Source organism: Schistocerca americana, chromosome 6 (genome assembly GCF_021461395.2).
Source record: "Schistocerca americana isolate TAMUIC-IGC-003095 chromosome 6, iqSchAmer2.1, whole genome shotgun sequence".
In the NCBI taxonomy this organism is placed as follows: domain Eukaryota; kingdom Metazoa; phylum Arthropoda; class Insecta; order Orthoptera; family Acrididae; genus Schistocerca; species Schistocerca americana.
Window position 1 is genome coordinate 319,910,439 of NC_060124.1, and position 22,792 is coordinate 319,933,230.

The window sequence follows — 22,792 nt, forward strand, 5'->3', positions numbered from 1 at the left end:
TGTGGGCTGTAATTATCATATGGCACTGAAACATGATAGATATACTAATTTGTTAATGCAGAACGCATTTGCACTGCAAAAAAATTAGTTCCAATTTTGGCCAACAGGTGCAAATCTGATGTTCCACACAGCATCTCATCAATGTCCCCACTACTCACATTGAACAAACTGTGTAAGTGTTGATTAATAATAAAATAAACTTTATGCCTTCTTCACTTTTTTGACCTTTCCTGCCCACATCCCATTCCTAATCCATTACGTATGGAAATATCTCTATACGTCTTTCTTGCATTCACAGCATTATGTTTGCACCTGGTGGCCAAAACTGGAACTAGATTTTTGCAGCATAAATTGGTTCTGCATTAACAAATTAATATTTCTACCAAGTTTTGCTGTCAAGTGATAATTATAGCTCACATTGGACTTCTGTGAGTAGCTGCACTTTAATTATACCCAATGGGTACATCTACTTATAAGGAAATTATTAATTTGTAGTAAGAATTGTCAATCAGAATTACAATACAGAGCTTCAAAAGCAAATAAGAATTCTGTTATCCACTCAGTGATATGCAGAGGACAGAGGTGCAAACTGTGCAAAATGTTAGCTTGTGGAACCACAGAGGCATTACCTTGGCAGTCTTTCCTTTGACCAATGAAAGATATGAACTGGAGAAGGTAAATACACAAAGAAAACCTGCAGAACAACATATCAAGAGACACACAATGGCAAAGGCTGAGAGAAAAGGGAACAACAAAATACCAGCAACAGAGAAAACCCAAAAATTGGACTTTATTTCACCATACAGCCTCCCACCAGCTTCCCTCCATGAAATAACCTAAAACCTACAAATTCAAGATAAACATATACATATTTGTGTATGAGAGTAACATGGATTCATTCACATGTTATCCACTCAAAGGAGAAGCAGATATAGGTAATGATGTATCTCGTCAAGTGTGGAAATCATGAAGTGGTGAATTTGAAGTAGGCAGAACATTGGGAGAAGGAGTGCTTAATGTTTGCAAGACCATAGTTATTGGGGATGTTAGCATACAGAGTGTCTCAAAAAGAATGTATGTATTTTGAATACATGTATTTTTTAACTGTGATGTATAAGAATAACACTTGGAACACATATTTATGAATCTCTCAAGTTTAGATTACAGATGTTTATTATGACGAAAAAGGGATATGGACAGTATCACATCAGTACTCAAATCCCTATCATAATCAGGTAAGCATGCCCATCATTGCCTATGTTATGTGTGAAATTATTATTAAAAATTCTTATAATTATGTAGGGTGTACTCATCCAACTGCTTTTTATCTGCTGCTGCCACAAGCACTGTCTTCCTTCATGTCCACTGTAACTTGGTTTTTACACCAAGAATGAGCAACACAAACATTATCTTTCAGAACCTTCATTCTATATCACGTCATAATTATTATGTTACTTTAACAAAACTCAAAAATACTGGCATGTTTACAACACTGATGTACATCTTACTTAAGCAATTGCATGCTTCTTGCACAACATCTCATAAGACGCTGTCATCCAGTGCCAACATCGCTGCCCCTTTATATATATATATATATATATATATATATATATATATATATATATATATATATATATATATATATATATATATAAGCAATTGCATGCTTCCTGCACAACATCTCATAAGACACTGTCATCCAGTGTCAACATCGCTGCCCCTTTATATATATATATATATATATATATATATATATATATATATAGACACACACACATTTATCGATTTTCAAGCATTTAACATTTTAGGACTGTGCAAATACTCAAATATGAACTATTAACAATACTTTTATTACTTTTAGATCGCTGCCCCTTTATATATATATATATATATACACACACACACATTTATTGATTTTCAAGCATTTAACATTTTAGGACTGTGCAAATACTCAAATATGAACTATTAACAATACTTTTATTACTTTTATAAAATGCAAAAGATACATGGTTCAGAAAATGTTCCTACCAATGTATTGTTTCCAAGTCTCCCACTGAATGTGGCAAAAAAGGTCTTTCATTTATTATTGACAAAACACCTAAAGAACTGACTATGTTTACATGCCACTTACAACATTTTCCCTAATTACATTTTAATTTTCTAATCAATTTTGATTCTTTCAGTTGGTTTTTCATTTAAATACCACAGACTTTATTTTAGATACTGTTTTAACACAAATCCATCTCAGTTTCAAAGAAATGACTTTGACCAATGTACTCAATCATTTGTTCCAGATTTCACCTAATTACGTTAATCATAAATATTCCTACCAATTACAGACTTATACACTTCAATACAATTGTAATTTAGTAAACAGTTTCACTGTAACAATTTTATAAGTATAGGTTTACCTATACCACTACCTTTTGTTTACATCAGTGATTCCTGTTTACTTCAAATTGGCTCAAAAATATGTGTTTTAAATGGGTTTCAGTGGACTGTTATGTCTCAACAACCCCCCATGTAAGAATACTCATTTTACAATCAATTGGATGGATTAGCAATTTACGTATGATATGAGATCAGATTTCTGCTTAATCTCCAAAATGAAGTGTGCACATACATCATAATGAACTTTAAACTATGTTTTCAATTAAATATGTAATATTATCATAAATTATTTTGTATAAGTTTCAACTAGATCAGACAAAATATTGATTAATATCAAAAAGAAACAACAAGTTAATTTACAGGATTGTCCGTAGCTTGTATTTCAGCATGAATATGAGGTAAATCTATTTCAATCAGAAAAATTATCTAGTGGGAGTTAGCTGAACTGGTATTGTTTCCGAATAATTATATCAGTCATTAGTGCCTCCAGGTTCTCCTGAGTGCAAAGGAGACACCGGTGTATATAACTCTTACTCAATACTGTCGATGCATTGTGGAACAAGCATTAGTATCGCATAATACAATACTCAAAATCCATATTAGATTGTTCTTGGCAAAATCCTATTGTAGTCAGGTGTACCAAGTTCTTCTTAGTAATGCACAGCATAAGACCATAATATACCAAAGTGTTCAGTCTTCCCCATGTGTATTGAGGAGCACTGAACTGAAGCTCATTGTGGTTCTCTGCTCATCAGAAGTTCTTCGTTGCAAAACCTGAAATGTGGTTCATATTCCACTCTTTATGACCATCATATTTCATATAATTGATTGTTTTGAACAGAATTGTTCAATTCAGCAAAATTCCAACTGATCGTATTTAAACATTTCCTGTCTTAAATCTCAATTTGCAATTATAACTTGTTCTTTGATAACATATCACTAAAAACAAATTCTTATTAACTACATGAAGTGCAGTTGCAACTTTGGATTTCAAATTATATAACTAGTACAAAATTCTCAGGTGCTATTGCACTAGTCTCTGCACTTAACACTAATGTTCACATGCATTACTGAATAATCACACTTCCACATATTGCCATCTGGGGCTGACTAAAAAACAATTCTCCACACAGTCCACTTGGACTACTCATACAAATATTGATTAAATCACAGTACACAGACTGTTTCAAGATCTTTGGTTCATCAAATACATTTTTATAATATGGTACTATACTTTATAATGCAAGAAATTTCTTGAAATTTGGTCCTTCACCACTTTGGGTTCCAACATACAACAAAATGAAACATAAGTGAGTAATATTTCAGTTATATCAAAGGTTGTCTATGCATGTGACATCTTTGAAAATATGGTTATACATCTATACATAATAAATGTTTAAATCATCCTTATCAAAAACCACCAGTATATCAAGTTGAAAACTGTATACTTGCTCCCAAATTAGCAAAAGTGTATCATCAATTATAACAAAGATTATCTATAAATGTGACATCTTTGAAACTGTGGTTATACATCTATACATAACACAAGTTTAAATCAACCTTATCAAAACCTACCAGTACATCAAGTCAAAAACTGTATACTTGCTCTCAAATTAGCATAAGTGTGTCACCAATTACAGGTATATCAAAGATAATCTATACATGTGACATCTTTGAAACTCAGTATATTTAATAATGCAGAAATGCTTGTTTGTTTCCTGGATCCTCTTATACAATAGGTTTTAGTCATAAAGGTAAGAACTGACATGGCAAATGAGAAGGGTCTCAGCAGTAGAGGCGTACGCATGTGGACACAGGGAAGGACAGCTTGGTACTCTGGGGAGAAGGAAGAAATGAAATTGAAGATTTGGAGTGTTGGGGCTGAAGAAGGAAAGATGACAGACCCCTAAGACAGGAAACCCCCCTTCCCCCCTACCCAGGACTCTCACTGTTCAAGTACTTCACTGTGGCGCAGGAGGCAGAAGTGTGTTCGGCATTCTCTACAGAGTGGACTTGCCACAGCTTCACCTTACCAGTCCCTGAAAATTAACCCCAACACTCCCTATTAACTGACTGATGAAGGGTAAACAATAGCTTTCTGATAGAGAGAGTAATTGAAATATTTAACTTTGCATTGTTTAATACAAGTATCAAATGCTAGATATAACTAGGTAACTTACAAGCAGTTCCTCTGACATCTGATTCAGATGAAACATAGTTAATACATAAACATGAAAATATAGAAAGAAGGTACACAAATATCATATCAAATCTCTATAAGTTTCAGATCAATAAATAAACAAAGTCAGTGCCTCTTTGGGCCAATGATTCAAGTGCGAAAAATGCTCTCATTTTGAGAAGAAGTTTCTCATGCATAATTAGGTAAGATAAACATCTTCAAAACTATTTTAAATGAGTAGTGTGTTTACCACAAGAAACAACATCTGATGAATATCACTTTGTCAGAATTAGTAGTAAGTGTCACTGAATATTCATAAACTTTTGTATAATTGCTAGACACCTTAAAGTCAAGTGTGAGAAGCAACACAAAAAAATTATATAACAACTTTTTTTCCAGCATAACATGGACGTGCGTCGTCACCACATCTTATTGAGTTTGTTATGTTTTTGTTACACTTATGAATATGTATCATTTCTGGCCAGTATTTTCTTTCAGGAGGCAGGTCTGAGAGATACAAATCAAATTACAGAATTCTGGTCCATGCATTACATATGTTCTCCTTCCATCAACAAGGAACATGTAAAGTATAAGTCCATGTTTAATCAGCACACGAAATCCTTTTTCGTCTATTTTTTGACAATCACTCAACTTCCTTGATTCACATGGATGCCAAACACAAAGAAATAGACCAATATAGCTGAAACTTGGTGTGCATTCTTTCCAAAGATGCTACTAACTAAACATGACCTCGATATGTGCTGGTGGTGGCACCTCTTGAACTTTGGATGGCCTTTTCAAATGCCCCTCGTATTCCTTAGTCAAAGAAATTAAACTTCAGCAAAAAACAGAATGCCCCAATATCATGTCCTGACCTACCTCAACATCCATTACATTCATATACACATCACATCATCATCATCATCATCAAACCAAAATTGCAAATATCAATGTATAATCCACTTCATTTGCAAATCTGCTACCACAACAACATCATCATCTCTCATAGACTTATGGATTTTCAATAACTTCTATGGTAACATAAATAGTTATCATGTACTCATCTCCATTAGAAAAACATCTCTAATCATAATCCAACATCAGTTCATTTCAAAATAAGTTCTTCTGTCTTACATTTCATAGGGATGGCTTACAAAATCAGCATAAAATCTTACCACCACTTACCACAAAAATCTTTCTTACTCTGTTACATTTTACTGGTATAAAGTGGCAAACTACTACATGTTGAATCTTAATAAGAACATGGATATAATTTTTGAAAACACTGGTTATTATAAAATGAAATTGGTGTTGTTTACTTTTCCCACACTGTAAGTCAAGTGACTGGTCAAGATATAGTCTTGTGTCTTACATGTTGCACACTGTATACCCCAGGATAGTAGAAGAAACCTAACTGCTCTTACTATCTAGATAGAATAGTAGAAGAGGAGTGATTCCACAAAATAAATATGAAGTCACTGGGTGGGGCAAGGCACAATGTGCCACATGGTGTATCTATGAAAGTACTACAGATCCCCCACCAGTTAAATAATGGCTTTTTAATTCGTAATTCATGTTGGATATAAGTTCAAATATTCGGTGATAGCAGAGATAAGAATCAATTTCCAATTTCTTTCTATTAGTTATTTCACTTTCACTGGTTCAAAGTACTCACCATAGGATTTGCTAAACTGTACAGTATGATCTTGACTGTGTAATGTAAGATGAATTTCAAATAAATTTCCAATGGTGTGTCATATATCAAAGAACAAATACCATAATGCTAAATGGGTAATAAGGTTGTCTGTACAATTTTAGCTGTGTAACATTCCTCAGTCCAAATAACTTTTTGGACTTCGGATATACAAGTCTTCATGCATTTGGATGTGGGTTTTCAACAATTTCAAATGGTCCTATGTAAATATCAAAGAATTTTTTAATTTCATTATTAAGAGCTTTAGATTTGCTGTAACATTTTTCAAAACTAAATCTCCAGCTTTGAATTCTGTGTTTTTTATGTGTTTGTCATGCCATTTCTTTTCATAATGGTCATTCATGGTTCTTCTAACTACTTCCTCTCTTTCAGCTGCTGTTATGCTTTTACATGCTGGAAACTCTACAAGTTCTTTAATTAAGTAAGGTGGCTTTTGATCAAACATAATCTCGTAAGGAGAGTATCCTGTGGTAGTATGTTGTAGGCTATTCATAATATCTTCAAAATCTTTAATATAATTTAATCAGTTAGTATGTTCTTTATGACAGTAAGTTCTGCATAATGTTCCAATTTCCCTCATATAATGCTCAGGCAGGCTACATCTTGATGAATAAGATGAAGTCAGGACATGTCTGATGTTATATTCTTATACAAATTCCTTCCAAAACTTTGAAGTAAACTTATTCCCACCATCTGATAAAATTGCTTTTGGTACGCCCACTTTAATAAAGTAGTCTTTCACAAATTTGGTTGCTATTTTCTTGCTAGTTGCTTTCTTTAAAGGATAAAATTTTACGTATTTTGAAAATAAATCTAAAATAACAAAAATATACTGAAACCCTCCTTTAGCTCTCAGAAGTTGGCCATACAAATCTATTCCCAGTAAATCCAATTGTTTATAAGGTATCACATTTTGTGAAAGACCCTCGTTAGTTTTGTTACTAATTTTTGTTGTTTGACATTGATCAGAACTGGTAAGTAAAGTACTAACCCTCCTAGACATGTTATGAAAATATATACATTCCTGGATTTTTTGAATACATTTCAATACACCACAGTTTCCAAAACTTTCATGTGTATATGATATCAAAGTATTGATGTAAGAATCTGGCCAGCAAACTTTCCATACATCACTATTTGAGTTGTGTCTATAATACAGAATTCCTTTGAAGACTAGGTAGTAAACTGTACCTTCTCATGACCTTTCTCCTCCAAATAACTTTTAACAAGCTTCCAATAATCATCACCATTTTGGTATCTTCTCAATTGATTATAGATTTTCCTAATTTCATTATCTTCTTTCACATCTTTAAAGTACATAATTTTGAAATTCTTTGCTTGACTATTATTTTCAATATCATTTACATTTTCCACAGGCATTTTTGTTAGGGCATCAGCAGTTACATTTTCCTTTCCTTTTATGAAATGAACTGTATATCTAGACTGCTGTAAGAACATTGACAACCTGGTAATTCTCACACAATACAATTTACATTCCTGTTTGTAAGTTAATGCTTTATGATCTGTATATACTTTGACTTCATGCCAAAGCAAATAATTTTTAAATTTTTTGAATTCCCATACTACTGCCAAAAGTTCCTTTTCTGTAATCATATAACTTCTCTCACGTTTTTGTAAGGTTCTACTTGAAAACACTATAGAATGATGTTCTACACTCCTGGAAATGGAAAAAAGAACACATTGACACCGGTGTGTCAGACCCACCATACTTGCTCCGGACACTGCGAGAGGGCTGTACAAGCAATGATCACACGCACGGCACAGCGGACACACCAGGAACCGCGGTGTTGGCCGTCGAATGGCGCTAGCTGCGCAGCATTTGTGCACCGCCGCCGTCAGTGTCAGCCAGTTTGCCATGGCATACGGAGCTCCATCGCAGTCTTTATCACTGGTAGCATGCCGCGACAGAGTGGACGTGAACCGTATGTGCAGTTGACGGACTTTGAGCGAGGGCGTATAGTGGGCATGCGGGAGGCCGGGTGGACGTACCGCCAAATTGCTCAACACGTGGGGCGTGAGGTCTCCACAGCACATCGATGTTGTCGCCAGTGGTCGGCGGAAGGTGCACGTGCCCGTCGACCTGGGACCGGACCGCAGCGACGCACGGATGCACGCCAAGACCGTAGGATCCTACGCAGTGCCGTAGGGGACCGCACCGCCACTTCCCAGCAAATTAGGGACACTGTTGCTCCTGGGGTATCGGCGAGGACCATTCGCAACCGTCTCCATGAAGCTGGGCTACGGTCCCGCACACCGTTAGGCTGTCTTCCGCTCACGCCCCAACATCGTGCAGCCCGCCTCCAGTGGTGTCGCGACAGGCGTGAATGGAGGGACGAATGGAGACGTGTTGTCTTCAGCGATGAGAGTCGCTTCTGCCTTGGTGCCAATGATGGTTGTATGCGTGTTTGGCGCCGTACAGGTGAGCGCCACAATCAGGACTGCATACGACCGAGGCACACAGGGCCAACACCCGGCATCATGGTGTGGGGAGCGATCTCCTACACTGGCCGTACACCACTGGTGATCGTCGAGGGGACACTGAATAGTGCACGGTACATCCAAACCGTCATCGAACCCATCGTTCTACCATTCCTAGACCGGCAAGGGAACTTGCTGTTCCAACAGGACAATGCACGTCCGCATGTATCCCGTGCCACCCAACGTGCTCTAGAAGGTGTAAGGCAACTACCCTGGCCAGCAAGATCTCCGGATCTGTCCCCCACTGAGCATGTTTGGGACTGGATGAAGCGTCGTCTCACGCGGTCTGCACGTCCAGCACGAACGCTGGTCCAACTGAGGCGCCAGGTGGAAATGGCATGGCAAGCCATTCCACAGGACTACATCCAGCATCTCTATGATCGTCTCCATGGGAGAATAGCAGCCTGCATTGCTGCGAAAGGTGGATATACACTGTACTAGTGCCGACATTGTGCATGCTCTGTTGCCTGTGTCTATGTGCCTGTGGTTCTGTCAGTGTGATCATGTGATGTATCTGACCCCAGGAATGTGTCAATAAAGTTTCCCCTTCCTGGGACAATGAATTCACGGTGTTCTTATTTCAATTTCCAGGAGTGTATTTCCCCATTGATTTCCTTAAATTTCCTCAAAAGCTAATTGACATTCATCAGACCAATCCCACACTGCATTTTTTCTTAACAGGTTATTTAAACATGATGAATTAAGTGCCAGTGTTTTCACATATTCATGATAAAAGTTCATTAATCTAAATTATGACTTCAGATCACTTTTATTCTTAGGTTTTGGGAATTTTACAATGGCTTCAATCTCAATCTTTTCTCCATCAGTCAAAATCCCTTTTCCACTTATGCAATGGCCAAGAAATTTTAATTGTTTCATTGCAAATTTACATTTTTCTAATTTTAACAATTCCAGAGAAGGGAAGTTGCTGCTCACCATAGAGCGGAGATGATGAGTCGCAATAGGCACAACAAAAAGATTCACAGAATTATAGCTTTCGGCCATTAAGGCCTTTGTCAGCAGTAGATACACACACACACACACACACACACACACACACACACACACACAAACACGACTTGCACACACATCTGCAGTCTCAGAGAACTGAAACCACACTGCGAGCAGCAGCACCAGTGCATGATGGGAGTGGTAACTGGGTGGGGGTAAGGAGGAGCCAAGGGCAGGGAGGGGGAAGGATGTTTGGCGGGAGTGGCGGACATGAAGTGTTGTAGTTTAGATGGAGGACAGGAGAGAAGGTGCGTAGGCTGGAGGGGGTATGTAGCGGAAAGCAGAGAAATAAAAAGAAATTAAAACACTATGTGTGGTGGTGAAATGATGGCTGTGTAGTGCTGGAATGGGGACAGGGAGGGAGCTGGATGGGTGAGGACAGTGAATAATGAAGGATGAGGCCAGGAGGATTACGGGAACGTAGTATGCATTACAGGGAAAGTTTCCACCTGCACAGTTCAGAAAAGCTGGTGTGGGTGGGAAGGATCCATATGGCATAGACTGTGAAGCAGTCATTGAGATGAGGGATAGCATGTTTGGCAGCATGTTCAACAACAGGGCAGTCCATTTGTTTTTGGCTACAGTTTGTTGGTGGCTAATCATGCAGACAGACAGCTTGCTGGTTGTCATGCCTAAATAGAATGCAGCACAATGGTTGCAGCTTAGCTTGTAAATCACATGACTGGTTTCACAGGCAGCCCTGCCTTTGATGGGACCAGACTGGAGTAGGTGGTGGTAGGAGGATGTATGGCACAGGTCTATTACAGAGGTATGAGCCATGAGGTAAGGGATTGGGAGCAGAGGTTGTGTAAGCATGGACGAGTATATTGTGTAAGTTCGGAGGACAGCAGAATATCATGGTAGGAGGGGTGGGAAGGATAGTGGGCAGGACACTTCTCATTTTAGGCCGTGACAAGAGGTAATTGAAACCCCGTGTAATTCAGGTGCTCCAGTCCCAGATGGTACTGAGTTACGAGGGTAAAGCTCCTCTGTGGTCGGATTGTGGGGCTTTGGGAAGTGGCAGGAGACTGGAAAGGTAAGGCATGGGAGGTTTGTTTTTGTACAAGGATGGGAGGATAATTACAGACAGTGAAGGCTTCAGTGAGACCCTCGGTATATTTTGAGAGGGACTGCTCATCACTGCCGATGCAATGACCATGGGTAGCCAGGTTGTACAGAAGGGACTTCTTGGTATGGAATGGGTGGAAGTATTGGAGCAATGACAAACTATTCATGTACACGAAAACAACCAGATGCATGATCAGAACCATGGTGGAAATAATTACCATCAAAGTCAATTTAATGACCCTGCGAATTACAGAGGTAGAGGTGGGGGTAATGGACATAAGAACTGTTCAATGGTTGACAGTTTTACTACAATCATAGGAGAGATGATGATGACAGTAATTATGAGAGGGGAGAAGATAGATGAAGGGATCGTGAGGTACGAATTGAAGAAATAAGAGACCCGATAAACTAAACGGCACTCTGTGTGTGGTCCAATCAGGAGTGTGACCTACCAGGACCAACATTAATCTTATTAGACAAGATGAGCGAGGTGGCTTGAGAGAAGACTTAATGGAAGAAAGTCGGCAAATTTCCAAATAACTTATGTTACCCATGGTTAGAGACAGAATGTACCATCTGGATGTTGATGCCCTAGAAGACACAGGAAGTGAAGCTAGTGCTATATCCCAGAAACTATATGAACAAGTATTAAATGCCAAAGTCAGTTTACCAAGTTTTCCAGTGATGGGTGTGAGAGTTGTGAATGCTGTTGGTGCCTAAAGCAAGCCCATTAATGAGCAGGTGTTAGTTAGCTTTGAAGTAGATGGAGAAGAATATGAAGCGACGCTCTTAGTGGTGTCAGTGTTGAAGCTGCTGATCATTTTGGGGATAGACTGGTTGAATGAGGTGGAAGCAATAGTCAGGTTTGACGAAGGCATCGTGGAGGTAAAAAGAAAAGGAGGAGAATGGAAGAAGTTGACATTTACAGAAAGGTGTGAAGCAGAAGCAGCAGATGAGGAACAATTTAAATGGGTGAGCTTATGTTGTGAGGAGGAGCCGGCAGCAGAACAACAAAACAAAGAGCCAGAGGAAGAATGTATGCTGACATTCTATGAGGGATTAGTACAAGAGGTTCAACACTGGGAAGCTATGATAGGCAAGAAACTGGAAAAGATGACACACTTGAAAGAAGATATTCAGAGGAAATTGGCTGCAATACTGCGTAAACATCAGAAGGTCTTCTCTCAACAGCCCAGCGTTATGAGAGGGATAGAGTGCAAATTAAAGATAAAGGATCACAAACTGTTCAATATCAAACAATACCCCATTCCACAAGCAAGAAGGGGGGCAGTGGAAGAAGAGATTCAGAGGATGATGGACCTTGGCATCATAGAGAGAGTGAATAGTGAATACAATAGTCCCCTATTTGTGGTAGATATAAAGGATGGGACGGTGAGAATAGTTTTGGATGCATGCATGGTAAACCGGATCATTGAGCCAGAGCGAGGCAAACTGGAGACAACAGAGGAGCTAATCCAAAAATTTCGAGGGGCAAAGATTATCAGTAGTGCTGACTTGACTACTGGTTACTGGCAGATACCATTGGCCCCAGAGTCTCACCAGTATACAGCTTTTACAGACGCTGGTAGGAGTTACCAGTTTAGGGTGTTGCCATTCATGCTTAATGTATCTGTTTTGTAATTTATTCGAACACTGGACAAAATTTTAGGTGAGGAGCTGCTTAAGAAAGTCACTGTAGATGTAGATGATGTACCGATTGCAAGTGAAACATGGGAAGAGCATTTGGACAAATTAGATGCCATTTAGAAGCATTTGAGTCAGTAGTAGTAACAGCAAACCTAGATAAGTCAGAGTCTGGCAAACCGCAGCTAAAATTTTTGGGCTACATAATTTCAGAGGGTGGTATCTGTCCTGACCCAAGCAAATTGGAGGCAATTAGGCAGTTTCTGGTGCCAAGTAGTAAGAAACAATTGAGAGCATTTTTCGGAGTCTGTGAATTCTACAGGAAATTCATAAAGGAGCCACTACTAAATGCACCAAATTTGAGAAAACTGACTAAGGCAAAGATGTCAGGGCATTGGAATGAGGATTGTCAAGAGGAATTTGAGGAGATTAAAGAAACCCTATACAATGCAGAGATACTTTACCATCCGGACATTACTGAACACTTCTATTTGGGGGCAGACAGCTTGGATTATGGATTGGGCATACATTTAAGACTTCTATTTGGGGGCAGACAGTTTGGATTATGGACTGGGCATACATTTATACCAAGTGGAGAAAAATGGGGAGGATGAGATCATAAAAACTATAGCCTTTGGTAGCAGAAGCCTGAATGCATGTGAAAGACAATATTCTATTACCGAAAGGGAAGCGCTTGCAATAGTATGGGGCTTCAAACTATTCCATTACTACTTAGCAGGAAGACATGTGAAAGTGGTCACAGACCACAAGGCCCTGACATTTTTAGCAACCAGTAAACTGAGGCATGGTCACTTAATAATATGGGCCCTTGCCCTGCAAGACTATGACTTTGAAGTAATATACAAGACTGGTAAAACCTACACAATACAGGATGCGCTATCAGGACTGCCGCTTGATTCACAGGGAATAACCTTGAGAAGACCACAAGGTGAAGAAGTTAGGATTAACCTAATGAAGGGAGTGCAACTTGAAGAGTTCATTAGGAGGTTTCTGAGAAATGTACGTAGGGAACAGAATGAGGATGACAGACTGAAGCTGATTAAGAGCAAGTACAGGTGTGCTGGAGGAGAGAAGATCTGCATGTATTATTATATCCACAACAGGATACTACACAATAGAAGCAATGAGAATGAAGAGAATTGGAAGCTGGGTGTACCGGAACATGTAGTAGACAAATTGATCTGGTATACTCATTATAGTAATGCTCACTATGGACCCAAGAAAAGTCTCGAGAAGTTGAAATTAGAGACGTATGGGGAGACGTATATGTAAATTGTCAAGTACTTGTGACACTTGTCAGAAGGCTAAGACAACCACAGTCCAACATAAGGGTTATATGCATCCCATAGTACCAGCAGCAGTTAAAGATATTGTAGCTGTAGATTAATTCGGACCCTTGCCTGCAGCACAGGGGAACTATATGCAGATTATAGTGGCTGTAGAATTAGTTTCGAAATTTGTAAAGTTTTATCCGTTGAAGAAAGCCACCAGCAATGTTACCATTACTGAATTGGAAAAGGACTATTTCAGCAGTGTATGTGTACTGAAATGGATTGTGAGCAACAATGGGTCACAATTTCAACCCAAGGAATGAAAAGAAATGCTAAATAAGCATCAGATAGAACCAATTGCAATCTCAAGATACAGACTGGCCTCCAACCCAGCTGATGATCAATGAAGGAATTAAATTGTTTATGTAGGACATAATGTCACAGGAAGCATGGGTCATGGAAGGAGTACCTGGGGGAATTTGAACGTATCGGGAATCATCTCCCACATGACTCCATGGGATTTGCACCATGTGAGAACTTACTTAACCAAGAACCTGATAGTCAGTTTCATGAGCTATTGGATTATCCACCTGGAAATAACTTAATGTGGAAGAAGAAATTAGAGTTAGTGCAACTGAGTGTGAAAGAGAAAGCAAAGAGGAGACAGGAGAGACATGATAAATTGGTAAAGCCAACAACTTATTGAGTGGGGGATCTGATGCTAGGAAAAGTGCATGCCAAATCAAAGAAAATAAATTCTGAGATACATAAATTTAACCATGTTTATAAAGGACCACACAGGATCACAAGAATTGATCACCTAAACAAAGTTGAATTGGAATATGTGCAAACAAATAGAGCTCATAGTAAGGAACATGTTGAGAATATAAAATGATACTATCCACGTAAGGAAAAGAGCAACCTAGATAATGGAATAGAGTGAGAGGAGGTGTAGGGAACCAGCAACTCTTTCACTGGTATACCAAGTGGCAACTGGTACACTCCCAGCTGGGTGAGACTTTATTTCTTATTTCAAGTTTCACTCCTTTACCATCTTTCTCTATCCTTAGGTTAAGAAAGTTAGTGTGTAGTAGTTAGAATAGGTAGTGGTCATCCAAATAATTCAGTCAGGAACTGTGTAACAAATTTACAGTTGACTTAAAATGAGGATAAGTAGTTACAGTTGATGTAGAGGATGAGATGTCAAAGAATCAATTAGTTAAAAATCGGTTTAGTGCCAGTACATTACAAAATTAATAGTGCCAGAAGTAATAAAATGAGAACCAGATCAGAAAGCCAATTTTTATAAAATGTGATGGGAAGCGAATTAGTCAAACAAGAGTTTGTGTTTTCTTATAGAGTTGTTTTATGAGGCATGAAAAGGTCAAGCAGTTGTAAGAGAATCAGAGTAATGTATCAGCTTGTAAATAGGAAGGCACATAAAGAAACATACATGATGAGATACTTGTTCGAATAAATGATGTGAGATATGATATGCAGAGAGGTCTAGGAGCCTGGAGTAGTATTTTTATGTAGTTACTGCAGAGAATATGGAGGGTTGGTGTATGTTGAAGATATATATACATATTTGCAGTTGAACTTGCTGTTAAGTTGAGAAAGTTATGTGTAATGAGGTGTGTTGAATATGAGATGTATGAACTATGTCATTTAGCAAACAAGCAACATCTGTTTGCAAGTATTTGTAGGTTTATGTGGTGATCCAAAGTACACCAACTTAGATAACTGCAGAGTTGACATAATAAACCTTCACCTGTCTGATCACCTTTGCCAGACAATGGAAATACTGATTATGTATGATTCACAAAGTAAGTATGAGATGATTGAAACAAGATGTACAAATGAAAAATGTTTAGAAAAGTTGAGGTCTGTACTGCAGTCTGAGACATGTGATGACATTTATTGTGCAGAAAATGTTGCAGACAAATGGAATAACTTTTATAACACTTTCTTTGCCCATTTGAATGTAACAAGTCCAGTTACTTTAAAAAAGAAATATACTCAAAACCACATAAGACTTCCTTCAGAAGTAAAACAGCTGAAGAAGAAAATGTTTATTACTTGGAAAATATATAAAGAGTTCCAGGACACATCAACTAGAGACAACTCCCAAACATGTCAAAAAGCCTATAAACGAGCACTGAATGTATACACAAAGGAAACTATACAGCAAAAAATTGCTACCTCAAATAACATAAGCAAATCAGTATGGAACTGTGTAAATGAGAGAATTAGCAGAAAACCAAAGCCTAGTGTCAACAATATCCAACTAACGACTGATAACGTAAATATTTCAGATCCATATATGATCAGCAATGCCTTTAATACCCACTTTACAAATTCACGAAACATGTGTGTGACCTCTGACACTGATGACTACAGAGCTCCTTACCAGGTAAAAAAAATCAGTGTTTATGTATGAAACAGATACAACTGAAGTAGAGGGAATAATAAATAAAATGTAAAGCAAATTCTCTAGAGGATGGGATGAAATCTCCTCCATTATATTAAAACGACACAAACATTCACTCATACCTGTTCTGGTCCACCTCTTCAATGAAAGTTTGAATAAAGATGCGTTTCCATCTGGATTAAAATATACAATAGTCAAGCCATTGCACAAAAAAGATAGTATCAACAAAGTTGAAAACTACTGATCCGTTAGCTTAATTCCAACCCTAAACAAAGTATTAGAAAAGATTGTTTCACTATGGTTAGAAAACTTTCTTTTCAAAGAAAAAGTGCTACGAGAAACCCAACATGGTTTTAGGAAAGGCTATTCAACATCATCTGCCATACGTGATGTAGTAAATACGATACTTATGAAATTAGATGAAAAAGAAAGGGTGACATGTTTGTTCCTAGATTTATCATGTGACACAGTACCTCATGAGCTGCTACTTGAGAAACTGGAAACTTATGGTATTAGATGAATAGCCAAAAGTCTTATACAGTCATACCTACAGGACAGATATCAGATCACACAAGTCACTCACAAAGTGGGCAATGTTATTAAGAAGTACAGTTCCAGTCCAGCTATAGTAAAGTATGGTGTGCCCCAAGGGTCACTTTTGGGTCCTTTATTGTTCATACTATATGTTAATGATCTGCCCACAGAACACAACAGCAAGATACTTAACTATGCGGATGACAAAACCGTTGTTATCTGGGGAACCAACGAGAATGATTTGGCCCAAAATTGTTCTGATGTCTTATTTGGATTGAAGAACTACTTCCAAAACAATCACTTAAGCTTAAACATCAATAAAACAAATCTAATGGAATTTCAAATACACCACAAACAAGATGAAATGCAATGGAGTGTTGTGTCTGATGATGGTCCATAAATAAAATTGAAAGACAAAGCTTCCTTCCTCGGCATAATATTAGATCCGCATCTCTCTTGGGAGCATCATATCAATTTCTTATGCCAAAAACTTACCAAATCAATTTAATCAATGTGGACAATGTCACAATTTCTTAAATATGAGCAAATGAGTATAATCTACTATGCTTTAGTGTATCCATACCACATATATCTAATTGAAGTATGGGGATGTGCTGGTGCCAAGCATGTAAATAGGGTATTCATCCTTCAATAAAAAGCAGTTAGGATCGTGTGTAAGCTTAGATATAATGAGTCTTACAGGTCAATTTTTAAAATTAAGAAACTACTATATATTTATAAAACTGTTCAGGTGGTGCTAAAATATAAGCTGTACAATCAGCTAAATAGAGAAGTGCACATGTACAATACTAGGAGGGACGATGACTATCACCTGGAAATAAATAATACAAAAAGTGCATACAAGAGTCCCTATTACATGGGGATCAAATTTGATAACAAACTTCAAAAAAATTAAAAAGCTTAAGTGGAGGTTGCCTTGAAATTGCCTTGAAGGAGTTCCTCGGCAATAAGTGTTTTTATGGTATTAAGGAATTCCTGTCAGAGGAGTAAAATACTTTCATTTGTATAAATAGTATTTATATGTACAAAAAAATAGCAACATAATTGTTTATCTGTTAGACCTACTTTATATAATTGTTTCCCACAATGTTATAAGGGGAAATGATCAATATGTAAACTATCCAAAACAAATCCTTGTATTTGTCTATGGAGAATAAATAAATAAATGCTGATAAAACAGGAAGTGTAACTCATGAGTAGTGAGTAATTCATGTATCCAATTAGCTATCAGAGTCAATTATGGTTATGCTTAGGTCAAGCTTTAGAAGCAGAATTCTGGCACTGTGTAATGAATAATAAATACCCACACAGCAGATTTGGATTAATGTTAATATAACAGGACATATTGTATCTCTCATCTGAGCATTAGTGATAACAATTCACATATGGCAGTATAAATGTTTGGCAAAATGAAATGATCAGTAATTTAAAAGTTTTCATTGAGCAACCACATTAGTTATAGTGATGCAAATAGTTATGTAAGACATATTTAGGGCAATAATGGAGCATTTAAGATTATTGAATCAATCTGTAGAGGTATGTGGAATTGTAAAATAACTGCATAAGTCAAGGTATAAATGTTATATTTTGTTCTCATATTCAGTTTCGCTTGTGTTAAAGACTCAAATGTATAAGTTGTGAATTTCTTCCTTAACTTTCATGTATGTTGACCAAGTGAATTATAAGTTAGAGTGATAGTAGTATAGATGGCAGGAACCCCGCTGAAAGGACGGCATATCAAAGGGGTAGCTGGCATTCAACTAGGTTTTTTTTCTTGTCTTTGCTGTAGCAAGTTATAAAAGATTGACCAGTAACAAATATGTAGTTAATGGCCCATACAAACATTTGAAAGTGAAGATTTTTGGTAATTACATGTAAGACAAAGTTTGTAAAAATATTTACCATGCTATGTTAATTAAGATAGATTGATGTTGTATGATGTTTCTGTAGGGGCAGTTTGCTATTGGAGTCAATAGGGTATTGTTTGTGATACATTGTAACTTTCAGTATGTGAACCAGAATCTAATGTTGCTCATCTTCATATATATGTTGTGTTATAATTTTTTCTATCATTCTTTTTTGCCTGTGGCTACAAAGAAGGTGATCCCAGGAACATAGATATTAGCATCTGACACCCAGGTTGATAGAAGACAGGAGTCGATTGTCGAGCTCTGCAGGAGGCAGTGAGATGAGTGTCAAGTGAAGGCAGTGCAAGAGAGATGGGCAAGAATGGTGGTTGAGCTAAGTATGATGTCAATGGCGGATGTGCTGAGTGAGTAGTAAATGGTAAATTCACCAAAGTGTGATAAATGAGCACGTCCCCCTGATCATTGTGGGGTTGACCCTCATCAATACTGATTCGCGAATGATGTAAACAAGTGCTGAATTGCGTGTTTTGCACCAATTGTGTCAGCCAGCAACAACCATAGATTGAAGTGAGGACTGTTGTGAATGTTAACCATTATTACTGTGTGTGACGAAGTACTTAAAATCAGCAACCAACAAAAGATATAACCATAATGAAATATGCAAGGCAAAGGTAGCAACTGCCTCCGAATTTGTGTATTAACAGCAAATACATATAAGTTCGTATATCGCAACCTTCGTGATCAATAAGAATAGAAAAACTTTCAATCATCAACTATTCCATCTCAGAACAGCCACAATAGGTTGAAATACCCCCAAAACAACAGCAAGAAAACCTATGGCCTTTCAGCCATTAAGCACATGGTCAAATGATCATAATAATTAACTGTTAGGCGGCTTTGGTAAATCACACAAAACCGAATAAATGACATAACAGGGGTGTTTCAAGGTCCATAACTGTATTGCGGGTCTGTTTAGGTTCTGGGTACTGTGTGGTGGTGGGAGGGAGTTTGGGAGGGTCTCTCTCTCTCTCTCTCTCTCGTTCGGAGGAAAAAAAAAAAAGCAGAGAGAGAGAGAGAGAGAGAGAGAGAGAGGTGGACCCCCTCCACACCCACACTGGTATGATGACCAACTCAAAAGGTCTACTGCTATCTCTGCATAATAAAGGGTTAGTGTTCACTAAAGTGAGGTGTCACAGGATGTGGGTACTGCAATGTTTGCGTATGTATGGCTAAGGCTAGCCATTTATATGTGCTCATCTGGAGATAGATTGGGAAGAAAGTCGAACAAAGGGTAGCGGATTAAGTGCAGAGGGAAAAAAGTGCCAAGGCAAGCGCCAAGGGGAAAAAAGCCTCTGTGGTAGTTAGGTTGGGTAGTAAGAGCAGTAGCAGATGCTTTGCTGACTGTGATAGGTCATGCAAGGCTATGTTATATTAGAAGTGGGTATCATGCAATCGGATACCATCTCATGCCAAGTTTTGTCATAAGAGATCAGTCCTAGACAGTGCTGCAGCTCAGTGTGCTATAGTATGTGCTGGGTTTGTGTGGATTCTCCTGGACCTGCTGCAATGGCTTCATCCCTGTAAGAAAGGAATTCAGTGTGGCAACGCATGTGTTGCCATTACGCCCTCTACTGCGCCATGTCGTCAGTGACTTAGTGCAGCTTCATGAGGCTGGTGCTGAGCAGCGTCCTCTACTGCATGGCACAGCTGTGCCACATCTGAGACTTGAGTAGGTCCACTTGTTCAGTGACCTGTGCCGTTTCAGTCTCAGAGTAATGCAGGCCGTTCGCTCGCACTTGCAGGATGAGGACTGCCGCTTTGGCTTCTTGGTCCCTTGTGGGGTCCACCCACGCGGCGGTTGGCATCACCGCCAATACCACTGGGGTGGTGGTTGTCTTCTTTGCACCTTTCACTTACGGCGCCACTGGGACAGGCACGTGAAAGTCTTTCTGTGAGGTTGCAGGAGTGTTCGCAGGTTCTGCTGCACGGAGGCTTTAGACAAAGACTGCATGCAGTTGCCTCAAGGCCTCTTCCTCCTCTGCTGCGAAGGCAGCTCTTTCTGCCACCATGACAGCTTTGAGGGCTGCAGTGACCTCCTTTATGGCGGTGCCGAGTTCGAGGCCACAGTCCTTCTTGGGGGTGCGAGCTGCATCCCAACTACCCGTCTCTGGGCGGTCGTCCCCCTCCTGGCAGCTGCTTCTGCACTGTCCCTCAGCTGGGGCAGGCTTGTCTGCACCCTGCATCATTGGTGACGTCATCTTCACTTCTTCCACTGCGTCAGTGAGGCCACAGCCACGTCACTGCCTTCAGCATGGTTGCGGCTTGAGAAAGCCGGGCAGCCATGCGAGCTGGCAACATGCGGGCCGCCACCCCGACGCAAGTCGCCAGAACATTACTGCTGCAGTCGCAGGTGTGGCTGTCGTGCTCACTGGAGCACTTGATGCACCACGCCACGTTGTGGCAATACTTTGCGACATGGTCCTCGTCCTGGCACCTGAAGCACTGGGGCTGGGAGTCCATGGTGGTCGGGAGAGCTTCTGTCATAACCAGGAAGCCCAGCAACTTCTGCAAGCCTAAGATGTTGCTCTTGCCATTGGCCATTTCCAGGGTCTCGGCATAGAGTGGCGCCCACTTCTTGTTGGTCTGGTTGTGCAACCAGGCAGTTGCATTACCAAACCCAGCTTGCAGCAGCCCTTCCCAGACTGCTGCCTCATCACAGTACCAAGGTAACCCCCTTAGGAGTGCCTTGGTCATCTTATTCCTTCCAATGGAAGGTGCCTTCTCATGCACTGGTGGTGCATCGACAATGTGGTCAGCCACTGCAACCTTTATCACCTTGTGGTCAGCCACATTTGCAGCCCGAACACAGATCAGCGAGTCTGTATTGGCAGACTCATAGTGTAGTGCCCCCAGAATTTTACGAAAGTCTGGAGACACTTGTGTTCCAGCCATTTTGAACATGCATTATTTTAAAGCAGGATGTAAGGATGAGTATGGGATACTGCACCCATTTGTTGTTTGTGCAGAAGAAACTGGAAGGGAGATAATTCGTTGGCGCTGGCAAGTGTTCAGTGCAACCTGCCAAGAATAAGCAAATATGGCCCAGAAGCTCCGTGGCCGCCTGCAAAGAGTAATGTAGCATTGTATTGTTAAAAAACAAATGGAGAGACTAGACTGTTTATTAGATGTTGAACTGCTGTTGAGAGTACATGGACTGGATGTGGATAGTCAGCCATGATAAAAGCTTATGTATTAATTGTGTTCAAAAATGTGTAATTAACTGATTCTGGGTGCCTGGTAATGTGTGGGCTTACGTCATAAAGTTTAGTTGTTTTTTGTACAAACTGGAAATAAATATGTTTTGGTGCATTGAATAATATTCCAAGATAGTGCATTCTTTAAATAAGAAGAGATAGAGCGAAAGAGTGAAAATTTCCCCTTCCTAGCAGTGAAATCTTTGGAGAAGCATCTGCTGCTAGCAGAAGACATCAGCACTGCAAGAAAGCAGAACCAGAATTCTTCAACAAGTAAGTCTACAAAAATGCTTAAGCTGTAAGAGCTTAACATTACACTGGGCCACTGCAGTAGACTACCTCATTCTTGGCGCAATTCGTCATAATGTCAACTAGCACTGTCCACCTGCCTTTGCACTTGATGTACAAAGGGGGGATAGGCCACGAATCATCTTCTCGGGGCTTTCTTGCCTGGTCAGCAGACTCAGTGAGTTGCACAACAGAAGGACCCTTCATAGCAGCAGGTTTCCTCTGCATGTACTTCTTTCCCATGCTGTGGGGTGCACAACATGACAATCTGCAGGCATTGGTTGACCAATGCTTTACAGACTTGCCCAATTGTGAAGCACTTTTTCTTGAATAAATCATCCAATTTTTCTGAAGCTGTATTGTTTGACAGTATATGTACATCTAAACTACTGATTTCCATCCCATTCAGGTAATTCCTTCATGGTGAGTCATTTTCTTTTGTCTTGGAGTATACTTAATTTTGTCTTGACAGTAACATTAAGAAAAATAGTTACTCAGTTAAATGAAAGTAAGTTTTTTTTTAATGTAAAGTTATACTATTTTGATTTGACTGCTGAATTCTACAAGGGAGTAGTTGAAATGTGTAAAAGTAGGATTG

General features: G+C 39.1%; 1 protein-coding gene across 1 annotated transcript in view; it reads right to left on the reverse strand.

Annotated features, from left to right (window-relative positions):
• The window catches only part of LOC124620111 (WD repeat-containing protein on Y chromosome), a 480,275-nt gene that overhangs the window by 369,823 nt on the left and 87,660 nt on the right, over window positions 1–22,792 (reverse strand). The window lies entirely within an intron of this gene.